This window comes from Elephantulus edwardii, unplaced genomic scaffold, assembly GCF_000299155.1.
Source record: "Elephantulus edwardii isolate Elephantulus edwardi_28Jun2011 unplaced genomic scaffold, EleEdw1.0 scaffold00209, whole genome shotgun sequence".
Lineage (NCBI taxonomy): Eukaryota > Metazoa > Chordata > Mammalia > Macroscelidea > Macroscelididae > Elephantulus > Elephantulus edwardii.
In genome coordinates this window covers 4,387,526-4,401,922 of record NW_006399959.1, presented here as the reverse complement: position 1 = coordinate 4,401,922, position 14,397 = coordinate 4,387,526, and the positions used below count along the sequence as shown (strand labels likewise).

Here is a 14,397-nt window from a genome sequence, read left to right as displayed (position 1 = left end):
CAGCGAAACCCGGCCAGAGAGGGAGGGAGGAGGCGTCACTGGGCAAGGTCACCTCGGATAACAGCAGAAAGGAAAACATAATCTACACAAGAGTTCTACAGGACACGTCAACTTCCCTTGGAGACAGTACAACTTAAGAGATGTCATTACCAAATATTTTTTTCCCAGTCTCTGGCTTTTCTTTTTACCCTGTTGGAGAAGGTTTTTTTATTTGATTTGATTCTTATAAGGATTCATCTATTTTATCCTCTCCTGGTTGTAGGTTTTTCAGGATGCTTGGAATACTACTCATGTTGTGGATTAGGGCTTCTAGAGGTTTCCCAAGCTTTTCTCTAATTAAGTTTATAGTCATTGGTTTTAATACTAGGTCCTTGATCCACTTTGAATTGTTTTTTCATGTTTGGTGTGAGGTGTGGGTCTTGCTAGAGTTTTCTTCAGAGAGTTTTCGAGTTTTACCAACACCGTTTGTTAAAAGGCTGACATTTCCCCACTTAATTGATTTCATCTCCTTGTCAAAAATCAGTTGACCATAGGTAGATGGGCTGATTTCTGAGTGCTCAGTTCTATTCCGTTGATCTATGTACCTGTCATTGTACCAGTACAAGGCTATCTTGACCACCACAGCAGTGTAGGAGGATTTGAAATCAGGGAATGAGATGCCTGCTACTTTGTTTCTCTTTCTAAGGAGTTCTTTTCTTATTTGGGGTCTCTTTACATTCCAAATGAAATTGGAGATTGTTTTTCCATCTTGTTGAATCATAGACTTGGTATTTTATTGTGATTGCATTGAACGTGTAGATTGCCTTTGGCAGAATTGTCATTTTCACAATATTGAATCTCCGTATTCAAGAACAAGGTGTAATTTTCCTTTTCTTTAGGTTTCTTTTTGGTTTTTGTAGTAATCTTTTGTCATTTTCTTTGAATAGATCCTTTGTGTTTCTAATTAGATTTACTCCATTTGGATAAGTTTTAATTGATAGAGACTTTCCAGTTGAAACCCCTTATTAAAGACTTGTCTTGAAGGTCTCGCAGGCCTGGTTCTGTGTCAGCAGTTGGCCAGTCTGTCATATTTCCATCAATACCTGGAATACCTGCTGGCTAAAACAATTTTCCTTTTTATCTGTTCCTAAGGACTGTCCTGTAATCTGGTGTAGAAGTTGGACTTCACGATGATTTGAGGAATCCTAACTCAGCATTCCATACTAACTCATAATAACTTGTCTTTAGATCAGCAGCCAGGTTCTGGGACAGGAAAGCTCACCTGAGGAGGCGGAATCTGAAAGCTGCCAAGTAACAGAGGCAGAGGCCAGTCTTGAAGTGGTGTCTGAGGAGCGGGGACTTCACAATTCAACCTCAGGAACAGAGGAGCAACTGAGCCACATCATCAGAGATGACACAGACACTGAGCCGGAATTAGGTGAGGGCCCGATCTTATTCATGGTGGTGTTGGGGGCTCTCAGCAAATTAGGTTCCTGGCTGTCTGAGTAAAAAGTGTATTCAGATTGTGGTGTCTCATGAAAGTTAGGGAACAAGGTTCATGTCCACAAGTCCCTCTGATTAAGAAATTCTGTGTCTGCATTTTCAAACATTTTATATCTGCATTTGACCGTTTGGATTTGGAAATTGAAATAGTTGGGGCGAGAATATGTGGATGAAGGTCTTTGGCATATTAGAGCGATTTGGACTTTGTTAGTAATGCAAGTACAAGTCTTAAAATTCTGAATGAGGCAAGGATCTTTTGTGAAAAACAATGTGTTCAAACTTTGTAAATAGTGTAATCTAAAAAAAAATTCTGAATGGAAGTATCACTTCTAATTTGCTAATGTTTTTCTGATTTTTAAAAAATTTTAAATCAGTCCCTTTTTGGAATGAAAGAAGAGAGCATCTAGACTCTTAAAACTTGCTGTTTCTCACTTCAGTGATTACTGCTCCCCAGCATCTTGCCCTACTGGAGGAAAGGCTCATCAGCGACCAAGACTCAGGAGGCTCACTTCTCCATGCATCGTCTCAGTTGAGCTAGATTTCTCGACTTATTTGCCTCCGAACCATGTTTGAGCATTCACGAGTAATTGTTTTTGTTATCATCTGCTGACAAGTCGCCTGCAACTCATAGCCTTAACCCTGCCCTGTCCTAAGCTAGTCTCATTGACTCCAACACACCTAATTCCATTGCCTCAGTTACCCTGTCAGTCCATCTCATCCAGGGTCTTTCTCTCCTGTGCTGTCCCTTCAACCTTCTCCATGGACTGGTCCCTCTTGGCCACGTACCCAAAGTATGTTACACAGAGCTTCAAACTCCTTGCCTCCAAGGAAAAACAAGGTTTCACACTCTCCAAGACAGAACTCTTTGTGCTCCTGGCAGTCCATGGCATCTTCAGTACTCTTCTGCAGCACCACAACTCAAAGGCATCGATTCTGCTTCTGTCATCCCAGTCATTGTCCAGCTCTCTGTTGCATAGCAGGTGATTGTGAAGACCGTGACCTGGACCTTTGCCTTTAGACTGACATTGTTGCTCTTTTAGCACTTTGAAAAGGTCCCTGACAGCAGGCTTCCCCAGTGCAGTTTCTCTTTTTATTTCCTGACTGCTGGTTAGGAGGACTGAAATGAGTGCATTCTCAGAAGTGCAGTGGAGAAGAGGGCCTCACTAGCATAACACAAACAATAAAACTGAAGAGAAGCATGAATTTCAGTCTTTCCTCAAGTCCTCTCAAGGCAAAATGTTTTTCTAATTGCCCTTTAGAATCAGGGAATCTAGGTCCTGAACAAAGGTACAAAAGACTTGTGATCAGACAAATCTTCTTTTGAAACCACTCATGTGAGCAATAAAAGGCAGCAAATTAGAGTAGGAGAACTTTACTAACACCAAGAACAAAGAGCCAGGAGTGGAGAGCATACTTTAGATCTGAGTCCTGTGCTGAGAACCTCACAGGCCTAGGGCAATGAGTGGCCGAGACACAGGTACATCACCAAGGAATGCCAGGCTCACATATTGAAGGACTTTTACCCCCAAGCTGACAGTGTGAAATGTTCTTTTTTTTTTCATTTCCATTCATTCATTGTTGCACTTTTCTCCCCTCCAGCCATCCCCCCTACTAAAATACCCTCTTGCAAAAGTAGAAGACAAATTCTTTCATTGTTTTACAATCCCTCCCCTCAGGTCCACTCCACTATGTAGCCTTCGCTCTGGACTCCTGTCATGACAAAAATACCTGATCACATATCCCTTTTAAACAGTTTTCTCCCTCATCTGTTTCAATGCAGTATACATTATTGAACCCATCTTTCTCAGTCTCCCCCCAACCCTGAGGTTAGTCCTGTTTTACAACAGTAGCACCATGCAGTATTTATCTTTTTGTGACTAAGATACTTTATTCAGCGTAATGTCCTCCAGGGTCACCCATTTTGAATAATATTGCATGAGTTCCTTGTTTTTCAATGCAGCGTAACATTCTGTTTTGTGAATATACCACAGCTTTAACATTCTATTGTGTGAATATACCACAGCTTCTCTATCCATTCGTTTGTTGATGGGCACTTAGGTTGTTTCCAACTCCTTGCTATTGTGAACAAAGCTGCAATAAACATGGATGTGCATAAGAGCTCATATTTTGTAATGCTCTTTACTTGTCAATATGAAGGAGAAAACAGAGTGTAAAATTTACTGCAATATTTCCGATCTTCTTTCTTCTTTTAGGAGATAGACAAGAGAATGTCCAAGAGAACCTCAGCTTGGAAACCTGTTGGGACCAGGAGCCTCCAGATACCCCTTGTCATATCTCAGAAGACACACACACACACACACACACACACACACACACACACACACACACGGTTCTTTGATTGACTCCTTCAGTGAAACTGAACAAAGATGTTTTGGAGAAGGAACTTCTTTCCCTAAGGCACAGAGACACCTCCAAGATGAGGAGAGACTGGAGCTGCTCTCTCCTCAAGAGAAGGTTTCTGGGAAACAATTCTACTAGTGTTTGTGTGAATCTTTGCCAGGAAGTCTGTCTGAGCTGTTTCTCAAGCAGAAACAAGAGGTCCCCCAGAAGGACTGTTTGAGATCTGGGATCACCCAGAAGCTCCTCTCCTGCAGAGAGTGTGGAAAAACCATCTTTAGAAATTCTGATCTTATGTTTCACCAGAGAACTCACACTGGAAAGATGTATTTTCAGTGCCCCACTTGCAAGAAAGCCTTTCAGCAGAGTTCAGACTCTGTGAAGCATCAGAGAATCCACACAGGGAGAAGCCTTGCAAGTGTGATTACTGTGGGAAAGGCTTCAGGGACTTTAACTGGTTTAGGCCCCCATGAGAAAATCCACACGGGAGAGAAACCACATATGAGTCCTCTCTGAGACAAGAGGTTCAGCAGCAGGTCCACCTTAAATGAACACCAGCTGGGTCACAAAGGAGAGAAGCCCTATAAATGTCCTCTCTGTGAAAAGAGTTTTGGCTGCAGATCCCTCTTAAATACATACAAGCGGATCCACACAGGAGAGAAGCCCTATAAATGTCCTTGGTATATAAAGAGGTTCAGCAACAGGGCCTACTTCAATTTACACCAGCGAGTCCACACAGGAGAGAAGCCCTTTAAATGTCCTCTCTGTGAAAAGAGTTTTGGCTGCAGATCCAACTTAAATGTACACAAGCGGGCCCATACAGGGGAGAAACCCTATAAATGTCCTCTCTATGAAAAGAGTTTCACTCAGGCGAGTCACTTTACTAGACACCAGTCAGTCCACACAGGAGAAACCAAATAAATGACCTCTCTGTGAAAAGAGGTTTGACAACAGGTCCTTCTTAAATAGACACCAGCGAGTCCACACGGGAGAAACGCGATAAATGTCCTCTCTGAAAGTTTCATTGAGAGGTCCAAATTAAATAGACATGTGCAAGTCCACAAAGTAGAAACACTGTGTTCTGTCTTTCAAAACAGTTTGTCAGAGTTATGATTTTAATAGACAATAGCAGGTGCACACAAGTGAGAAACCCTACAAATGTCGTCTCTGAGAAAAATTTCATTGACAGCTCAAGCTTTTTTATACATCACTCTGGCGATACAGAGAAATACTATATATGTCCCATCTATGAAAAGATTTTCATAAGTCCAACTTTATCAGACATCAGAGGATCCATGTAATACATAAACTCATTAATCTCCTTGCTTTGGGAAAAGTTTCAACAGGAGCTGAAGTTTGACAGACATCAGATCCCATTTAAGAAGGAAGTCCTCATCACAGCCAGACTCTCTTAGCCCTTGTCTGTGTCTCTGTGGTGGCAAATATTGAGCTTTTGGAATCACCTGCAGAATGTCACCTGTTGTTTCTCTAGCTATTGTCATGGATTGAAAAGGGAGAATCTACAGTTGTTTTTGAACTTGAAATTTAAGTTGAGCTCTCAGAGTGAACTTACGCTGTCTTTGTGTCTTCTAACTGGACAGCTGTAATTATTATTCTGAGTAATAACATCTGCTCAGCCCTTTATCAGTAAGATTCTAGAGCATGTCTTGCTGATACAGAGCTCAGGCAGATACAGAGGACTAAGGCTCTCATGTGTGCTCTTATGCATCTGTGTACAGTGTGAACTTGATGTGCCCTTTCTTCAAATAAACTCTGTAGATTCACTCCTTATATCACTTGTGTCTGAAATGCTGATTGATATTGAAAATAGCTTTTCTCACAAAAGACCTGAGGTGAGAATTGAGGTCCCTCTTCAGCTGGTAGGCAGACTCAATCCTACATGTGGTCACTAAGAATATATCTCCAGTGCACTCCTTAAATGTGAGTAATTCAGAGAATTAAGTCGTTCTGGGGATGGACAGCTATTTCTGACCTTACTTAATTCCTCAATGTGGAAGTGTCCCCAACACTAGTATACAGAACATAAAATAATTTCCCAAGGGGCTCGACATACCCTCATGCTACTCCACCTACTTCGAATTCCAGCACCAGGCCTGGTGCACTTCAGGATCTGGATCCATTGCAAAAACTACTCACATTTCACACAACCATACTCACCATGATGGGGATTATCAGGAAAGTTAATATATTACTGCTGTGGAAATGTTTCAGTAAGAGCTCAAATTCTGATGAACATCAGAGATCCCATCTGGGGAAGAAGTTCTCTCCGGAGCTGGACTTCTTTAACACTTGTCTTTGTGTCACTAGTGAACTTTTAAAATTACCTGCAGAATTACATCTGCTCTATACATGTGTACTTTCATAGATTGAAAAGGGACAACCTACAGTTGTTTTTTAACTTGGAAGTTAGTGTAGGCCCTTGGAGTGAACTTCATATTTCCTTAATGTCTTCTAATAGAGATGTTGTAATTACTGTTCACAGGAATAACATCAGCTCAGGTCTTTCTCACTAGGATTTAGACAATGTCTGATAGAGCACTCAAACCAATAAAGAGGACCAGGGAGCTCAAGTGTGCTCTTTGACATGTAGGGAGAAAGTGACCTTGATGTGCCCTTCAAATAAACTCGGGAGATTCACTCATCTCCTATGTGTCTCAAATATTCACCCTCTTTCAATTCGCATTAAAAATGTGTTTTCTCACAATAAACCCCAAAAGAGTTCAGCTCCCTCATTGGAGTATCGTCAGTCTACTCCCTACATGTGGCCACTACGAAAATGTCTTCAGTGCACTCCTTAAATGTGGGTAGTGCAAAGAACAAGGCCAGCACAGGGATGGACAGCCATTTCTGACCTTGATTAACTCCACAGTGGTAAAGTGTCTCAATCAAGAGTATCCACAACACAAAAGTAATTCCCATGAGGTCTGATAAGTCTGCCATCCTGCACCTACTTCTAATTCCAACACCAGTCCTACTGTTCTCTAGGGTTTGAAGTCCATAGCAATAACTGCACACACTTCACAGAATCATACAATTATGTGGTTTACTAGTTAGTTCTTTCCAACTCATATCTTGCACTAGGATATGATTTCTCAGTCATGTCAACGTATAAAGTGCGTTTGCAGGCCCTTCAGCCTTACAGCTTTAGACCAGTGCTTAAAAGCTCCCTCAGAGCTGCCAGTTACATACCTACCCATCCAAATTCCCACCGTCTTGGACATATGCCCCTGCCTCTAGCTGAATGGGGCAGCAGTCCTAGGTCAGCTGTCTCACACTGGGTCTCTGGATCCAAGACAGGAAGACCCTCAACCAGGTAGATTAACACATAAATGGGCAATGGAGTAAATGAATGAGATTGCGAAAATGGCACAGGATAGGACAGGATTCAGATCTATTCATAGGGTCACGATGAGTTATATTCAACTTAATGGATCCTAACAGCAACAAAACGGCCAGGAGTGGAGAACATACTTGACATCTGGGTCCTGTAAGAGACCTTCATAGGTCTGGGGCAAAGAGTGGCCAAAGCATGAGTGCATGCCAAGGAATACCAGGCCCACACATATTGATAAGGGACAAGATCTTTCCCCCACATTTGACAGAAACCCCTTTTTGTGGAGCTAGTGTCCCGATCTCAGACTTCTAAATTTCTAAACTGGAATGGAATAAATTTCTGTTCCATAAAGCCATCCACTGGTCTTTGCTGTAACTATGTTAAGCATGTCCATCACCCCTATATTTCCTCTTGTGCATTTACAATTGCTCTTTTTTGTCTTTCTCTGCCTTTTTCCTTCCATATCTGGGCACCTATTGATCTTATTTCTATCACCATAGATTTGTTTGCATTTTGTAGCATTGTCCATAAAATGGAATCATCCTTTATGCTCACTTTGCTCTGCGTGTGTTGTGTTCCTGTTGCTTCTTTAGCTATTTTATCAAGTTCTCACTGGTTTTAAAAGATTGGCTACATTGCATCTGAAAATATTTTTATTTGTATATCTGGTGCCCGGGTGTCATTCAGCTTTGGTATGAGTTTATAGTTCTCAGGAGAGTTGGAAAAATTTGTGCCTTCATTTGTTAACACCCTGTGTTTTCCCTAGCCCCATCCTAATTCAAGGAATTGTTATGAGATATAGTGAACTCAAAAGATAAAAAGAACAGTAACTTGATGAATACTTTGAATGAAATGCAGTGTTTTATAAAGCACATGATGCAGCATGAAGGATGTGTAAACCTGATTCTTTTTTCCCCCTGTTCCTGATGAGAATTTAGGTAAGAGCTAAGTGTCAGGAAAACTTAACAACTTGCTGAAGGTCATAGGACTAGAAGATAATAGGGCTTCCTCTTTTGAGCCTCTAGTTCTGCACAGCTCAAAACTCAAACTCCTTCCTGCTGAGCTGTACCTGACTCATAGCTGGCTCTCCAGCACGTTTTATAACTTGTAAATCCCATAGGAGGAGAATCCCCATCTTTTTCCTGTCATTGCTCTGGTGGCTTTGAACCACCAGCAAGGCGCCACCTCTGGCATGGCAGCAGAGTTCCCTACAGAGTAGGCCACCAGAACGCCCTCTACTTCCATACTTTGTTATTATGAACCATCTAAGTGGAATCGACCCCTAGCTGACCCTCCAGTGGATTTTGAGAGTTAGTAAATCCTATGAGAAAAGATTATCTTTGTACTTCAGAGCAGCTAGTATACTTGAACTGCTTTCCTTTATATTGGCAGTGCAACTTCTTTCTTCTAAGCCATGAGAGAATTTACCTTTAGAGGATATGTTAGGGCTACCCTTTTCATAATAACTCACCCACTGAATGAGTGTTATACCCAAAATTTAGAATTCTTGGGAGATGACGGAAGTGTGACTCTTTCTCTGAATACATCAATCACACAGTCAACTTCTGGGCTGAGTATTCATGTTTTTGCAAATTTGCAGTGGCAACAAATTCTTTTTTCATTTGTTTTCCCCCTTGAATGTCTAGATTTCACTTAAATATTGGGAATGTTGGACACTTACACAGAGTAAAAAAAGACTTTTTTTGAGAGTAAAAAAATAATTTGGAGAGGTTGGGGGAAAACCTCCAAACCTTCTTGTATGTTCTCCATTCAAAACATACAGTTTACCCACAGAGGTGTACAACTTTTATAAAAGTACATATAGAAGTGAAAAACCAAATGTTTTCTAGTCTGGAGAAGAAGTACTGCAGTAGGAACTGTAGTTTTACTCTTGGCTTTTTCCTCCATTATTTTCTCTTCCAGGGTTTCTTAGATCTGATGCTTAGGCTGCTATGGTACATACATTCCTTCTCATTTTTTAAGTAGGCATGGTCAAGTACCTTTCTTTTGAGCCATGTTTAAGGTCATGCATTGTATTCTTTCCAGGGTTCTGCTCAGGAGGAGCACTACAGGAACGTCACGCAGGAGACCTTTGAGAAAATGGTCTCAGGAGATAAGGGCTTGGCTTACCTAGTAGGAGGGCTAGGCATAACCGAATATTCTTGTGGTGATAGAAACCTTAAAAATTGGCTTTTCTGCCCACAATGTTAGCCCCTACTGGGGACATAGTCTTCTTCTACCTCAATAGGTAACATAAAGTTTTGGAAAGTAATAGCTGGAGACCAATAAAACAGAGTGCTTTCCATACTGGAAAAGAAAAAGTGGAAAGGGGTGGAAGGGGGAGAGAATGGTGAAGAGACTGAGGCAGAACGCTGTGAAGCAACTGTGGCAAGATGTATCCAGAGGAACTCTGAGATGGAGCCACAGTTAAAGGTTTGGTTTCTGGATAACTGAAAGGAAAGCTGACTTGTAACTGGTCTAAGTTTCCTGGATGATTCATGAAACCAGAGGTGTATTTGTGATGCTGAACTGAACCTGGACTTTCAATTATTAACTGAGAAGGTGTTCTGAATTAACTGAGGAATTGTGTCTTCCTGTTAATCTGGTTTGGGAGTGCTGGATTCAGCTGGACTTGCTTTTTCTGATACTCTGCAACTTATTTGCCTAATAAACCCCACCATAGTGACTAAAGTCTGCGAGTCAATAAGCAACAAACATTAGACCTAGTGATTCATAGAAATAGGTACAGGACCAGGTGGGTTGATAGCTGTGTGTTTGCTACTATGGTTGTTATTGGGGAAACAGTTCCCCTTGCACTCACTCCTTTTTCAATAGTTTTCTAGACACAAGTTCAGCCTGAACTTTTCAGGGTGGGAAACGATTAGTAACATATTTGGGAACTAGAGTGAGTGGAAGCTAGCAGAAGTATAGCAAGAATTTCTTTGCATTTTATTCTGGAGTTCCAGTGGGTGCACTGAATATAATAACTCCTTTAATCTTTAATCTGTATAAAGTAGAAATGTCATCCATATTAAACATGATGGAAGTGTCAGATCAAGCTCCTGGCTCCCAGTTCCGTGCCTCCAACGGGCTGAGTGAAGATGAAACTGAGTGTAGCTGGCTATTATTAGTCCATGATCTTTTCCACCTGTGCACATTGCCTCTTCCAAACATGAGTGGGCTTCAGTCATCAGCCTAGCCCCAGCCTCCCAGGTGGTTTCCAAGTCCTTCTTCTCTGACTCTAGTTTTCCTCATCTTCAGCATATTTCCTGGCATCTTGTGAGTACTAGTCAGATGGGCTCCCTGTGCTGTCCAGGGCCTTCCTAGTCCCTCATGTTTGCTTAGGAGAATCCTTTGAAAGATACGACATGCACTCTCCTTCGTCCCTGATCACACAGGCTTACAAACTGATCTCTCTCTGTGCCAGGAACTGCTAGTTCCAAGCCTGACCCCATCTAATTCACCTGAGAATAGGGACTGGACTCCCCTTTCATGCCAGTGAGAAGTTCGCAGGTGCACTTGCAAATGTGAGGCGGCTTCCATTGGTTCTGAGATCTTCCTGAAAGAGAAGGCATCCCTGACTTTCTCTTGTCTTGATTTTGAGCCATGCAGTGTTTTCTTGCTCTGTTCAGATGGCTGCTTTCTGATTTAAGTATAGGTTTGAATGAGCACAATCAAGTGTCTGGGATGCCCATTCTTCTCAACGTTAGCCACAATTTGTTATGCTTCATGCAGTCAAATGTTTTCACTAATCAAGAAAACAAATAGTAACTATTTTTGGTACTCTTTGCTTTCAGCCAAGATCAGTCTGACTTTGGCAGTAAGATTTCTGGTGTTATGGCTTCTTCTAAATTCAGCTTCACCTTCCACTAGTGCTCTGTCAGTTACTCTTCTAGCCATTTTTTAATGATCTACAGCAGTGTTTTGCTTGTGTGTGGTATTGATTGTCTGGTTTGAAAATTGCCACACTCTGTGGGATCACCTTGCCTTGGAATGAGATTAAATATGGATCCCTTTCACTTAGTTGGCCATTCAACTGTCCTACATATTTCCTGCCATAGACTTCAGAGCACATCCAGTGCTGCATCTGTTACTTGGATCATGTCAATTGGTGTCCCATCGATTCCTGGTGCCTAATTTTATACCAATGCCTTCAGTGCAGTTTCGACTTCTAAAGAACAGCAGAGAGAAAGCATCCTGGAAAAGTATGGCGGCCAAGAACACCTGGACGCTCCGCCAGCTGAACTGCTTTTAGCTCAGACTGAGGAATATGTGGAGTACTCCAGACACGGAGCAGTCCTCAAAGGCCAGCAGCGGGCTGTGGCCTGCTCCACGTATGAGGAGGACAGAAAGATCAACAATCACACCCATATCTGGGGCTCTTACTAGCAAGAAGGCTGATGGGGATACAAGTGTTGTCACTCTTTTGTGAAGTATTCTTACTGTACTGGAGAAGCCGGGAAGGAGACTGCTAATTCAGGGGAATGTACACCAAGCAATGCAGCTGTAGGAGAATCCATGAGGAAACCTCCAGCCCTCATGGAGATGCATCAGAAAAAACTGAAAGAGGAGAAAAAGAAGAAAAAGAAGCAGCAGCATCGAAAGAGCAATTCAGAGAGTGATAGTGTAGAAAAACATGAAAACTTGAAAGGGGCCCGCCTTCTTCATGTCAAGGAGATCATGCAAGTCGATGAAAGGAAGCGGCCTTATAATAGCATTTATGAAACCCGGGAACCAACGGAAGAGGAAATGGAGGCCTATAGAATGAAGCGTCAGAGGCCTGATGACCCCCTGGCCTCCTTTCTTGGCCAATTGTAACTGGTCATTGGATGGTACCCAGTATGGACAGCTTGTAAGTGTTGTTGTTGTTTTTTGGGTGTTTTGGTTTTTTTTTTTTCAGTTTCTTGCTGATAAACATAGATGTAAAATTCATGTCTGCTCTTTTTACTATCTAACTGTAATCAAACTTCCAGAAGTCCTGTAGGGAGTTTATTCTTTTTACACACAGAAGTAACAAAGGAAGACGTTGATTAAATGGGAATTCCTACTTTAATGTCAGTTTTTTATAAGGATGTGGAAAGAGGCCAAGGATCGTTGCTCATCATTGTCCTCTACTCCACAGATCTTAAATTGCAACTTTGCAGTTCCTCACATTTTGAGGCCAATTATTATTTGTACACAAACTTTAGAGAAAAAAAATAAATGGATTGGATATCTTTTTCTCTAAAGTAGAACTTGACATTTTTTTATTTGTTGTTGCTAAGAGCCAAGGGTTTCTGCTTCTTCGGGGAAACAAAACTGAAGCAAAAGTTGTCTCTGGCTCTAAAGTGGAGGAAGCCTGCTGAGACCCTGCTGACCACAGCTGGCCTTGTATCCAAGTGGCAGCGGGGACCGCTCAGGTCGCTCAGGTCTCCCTCTGAGAGCACTTGTGAACGACAAGAGCCCAAAATTGGAAAAATTCATCCTGACACTTAAACATTCTTTTTGCTCAGTCTGATTCTCCAAAGCTAAATGAAGGCTCTAAGTTGACACTGGCACCCCAACCTAGTCCTACCTTACACTCACCCAAAGGAGCTTCTACATACCAGTGTGTGTGTGTGTGTGTGTGTGTGTGTGTGTGTGTGTGTGTGTGTACGTGTTTGTGTGCCCCCGCAGGCGCGCGTGGGTGTGTGTGGGTGCCCTTGTGGAACGGGGAATAAAATGAACTTGACACAGAGACAATTTTGTCCTTGTTAAACTTTTTACTTATGATTTCACTGCAAGCTTACACCGCACAATGATTTTCCTCTCAACCATTTGTCTACAGTCTGTTTTCTGACACATCCCACTCGTCCTGAAGGTCCAGAGTGAAGGACCCCCGAACCGGTGGTCCTGTCCTGTCCGGAGTGGACGGCGAAGACCCAAGACTCCAAGACACCGGCTTGATGCAACAGCAAGAGATAAGAGGTTTATTGCGGAGCTCTGGGCAGACCCGTATCTCTCGCAGGAGATAGAGGAGCCGACCGTGAGCAGACAAAGTTGGGTTTTTTTATACACTTTAGGGGGATACAACTGGGTATCAGCTTCTCATTGGGTGATGAAAGCACAGTTTGAATTAATTGGTTCAGTGTTCGCTCAGGGTTTACACAGCATATTCTCACGTAGCACTTGCGGCAGTCACGTAGCACATGTAGCAGTTAGATAGATCTTTAACTATAGGGTGGTGTCACAAATTCTTAAGTATACAATGAGTTCAAACTCCAGGGCAGTGGAAAAGCACAAGATACATTGGTTATCAGTCGGGGAAACAAAGGCACATGGGTTATCAGTTGAGAAACAACATCTGCTTGTTGGCTCTGCCCTTCTGCTTGTTTGCTCTGCCCTTTAGTTAGCCATTCTTGAAATACTGTTGCCCTGGATACAACTGGGTGTGGGGCTCTACCCGAGACAGTGGAAAAATTCCTGAGTTTAACTTAGCTGAGAACTATAGAAACCTGAGTTTAATTCAGCTGAGAACTACAGGGGCCATTTTAATTTCGATCTTTTCACAGAGGACATCCGTAGATGTGAGTGAATATGGAAACTAGCTCTAGCAACCAGTAACTCTGCTTGCCAATGAAGATGACTGTGATTCATGACGTGACAGGATAAACATTAATAAGACGGAATGATAGGGAAAAGTTGAGTGTGCTAGAGTGTTAGGTAGCCGGCTTCACGATCTTCCCTGAACATAGTCTTCCACTATGCCTACTCAAAGAACGGAAATCAAGATCTCTCTAGACTTTTGTGACAATCTGAAATAAAAGAAAAATCTTTTTCAAAAAACGCTCCTCCTTCTTGTCCTCAAGAGACTGAGGCCCTCGAACGACGTGAGTGCTCAGCCCAACTCCAGCCCTGAACATTCACCAGGAACTCCGTTGTTGGCCAATGAGGAGAATCCCAAGATCCCATCCCGTGGAAAGGATGAAAGGATTTAAAGCAGGCTTCGGCTCCCAGACCCTGGGGGCCTGATTCTCTCCCCGACGCCGCCCTCCCGCTGCTGCCCTCTTCTCCCCTCCGCCCTCCCCCTGAGCTCTGGGGACCGCCCCGCCCCGTGTTCAGATCCCAACCAAGGCACCTACACTCACGCCCTTCATTCCGGAGGTTCGGAGCCATCGGCGGTGACTTGGCGAACGGTCCTTGCTCTTCTCCAGCAACCACAATCGGAATCCCGCTTCCACAAA

General features: G+C 42.7%; 2 pseudogenes; both read left to right on the top strand.

Moving 5' to 3' along the window:
- The window catches only part of LOC102845107, a 16,841-nt pseudogene extending 5,257 nt beyond the window's left edge, over positions 1 to 11,584 (top strand).
- A 129-nt stretch (positions 11,585 to 11,713) lies between these two features.
- LOC102844703 overlaps positions 11,714 to 14,397 on the top strand; it is a 4,343-nt pseudogene continuing 1,659 nt past the window's right edge.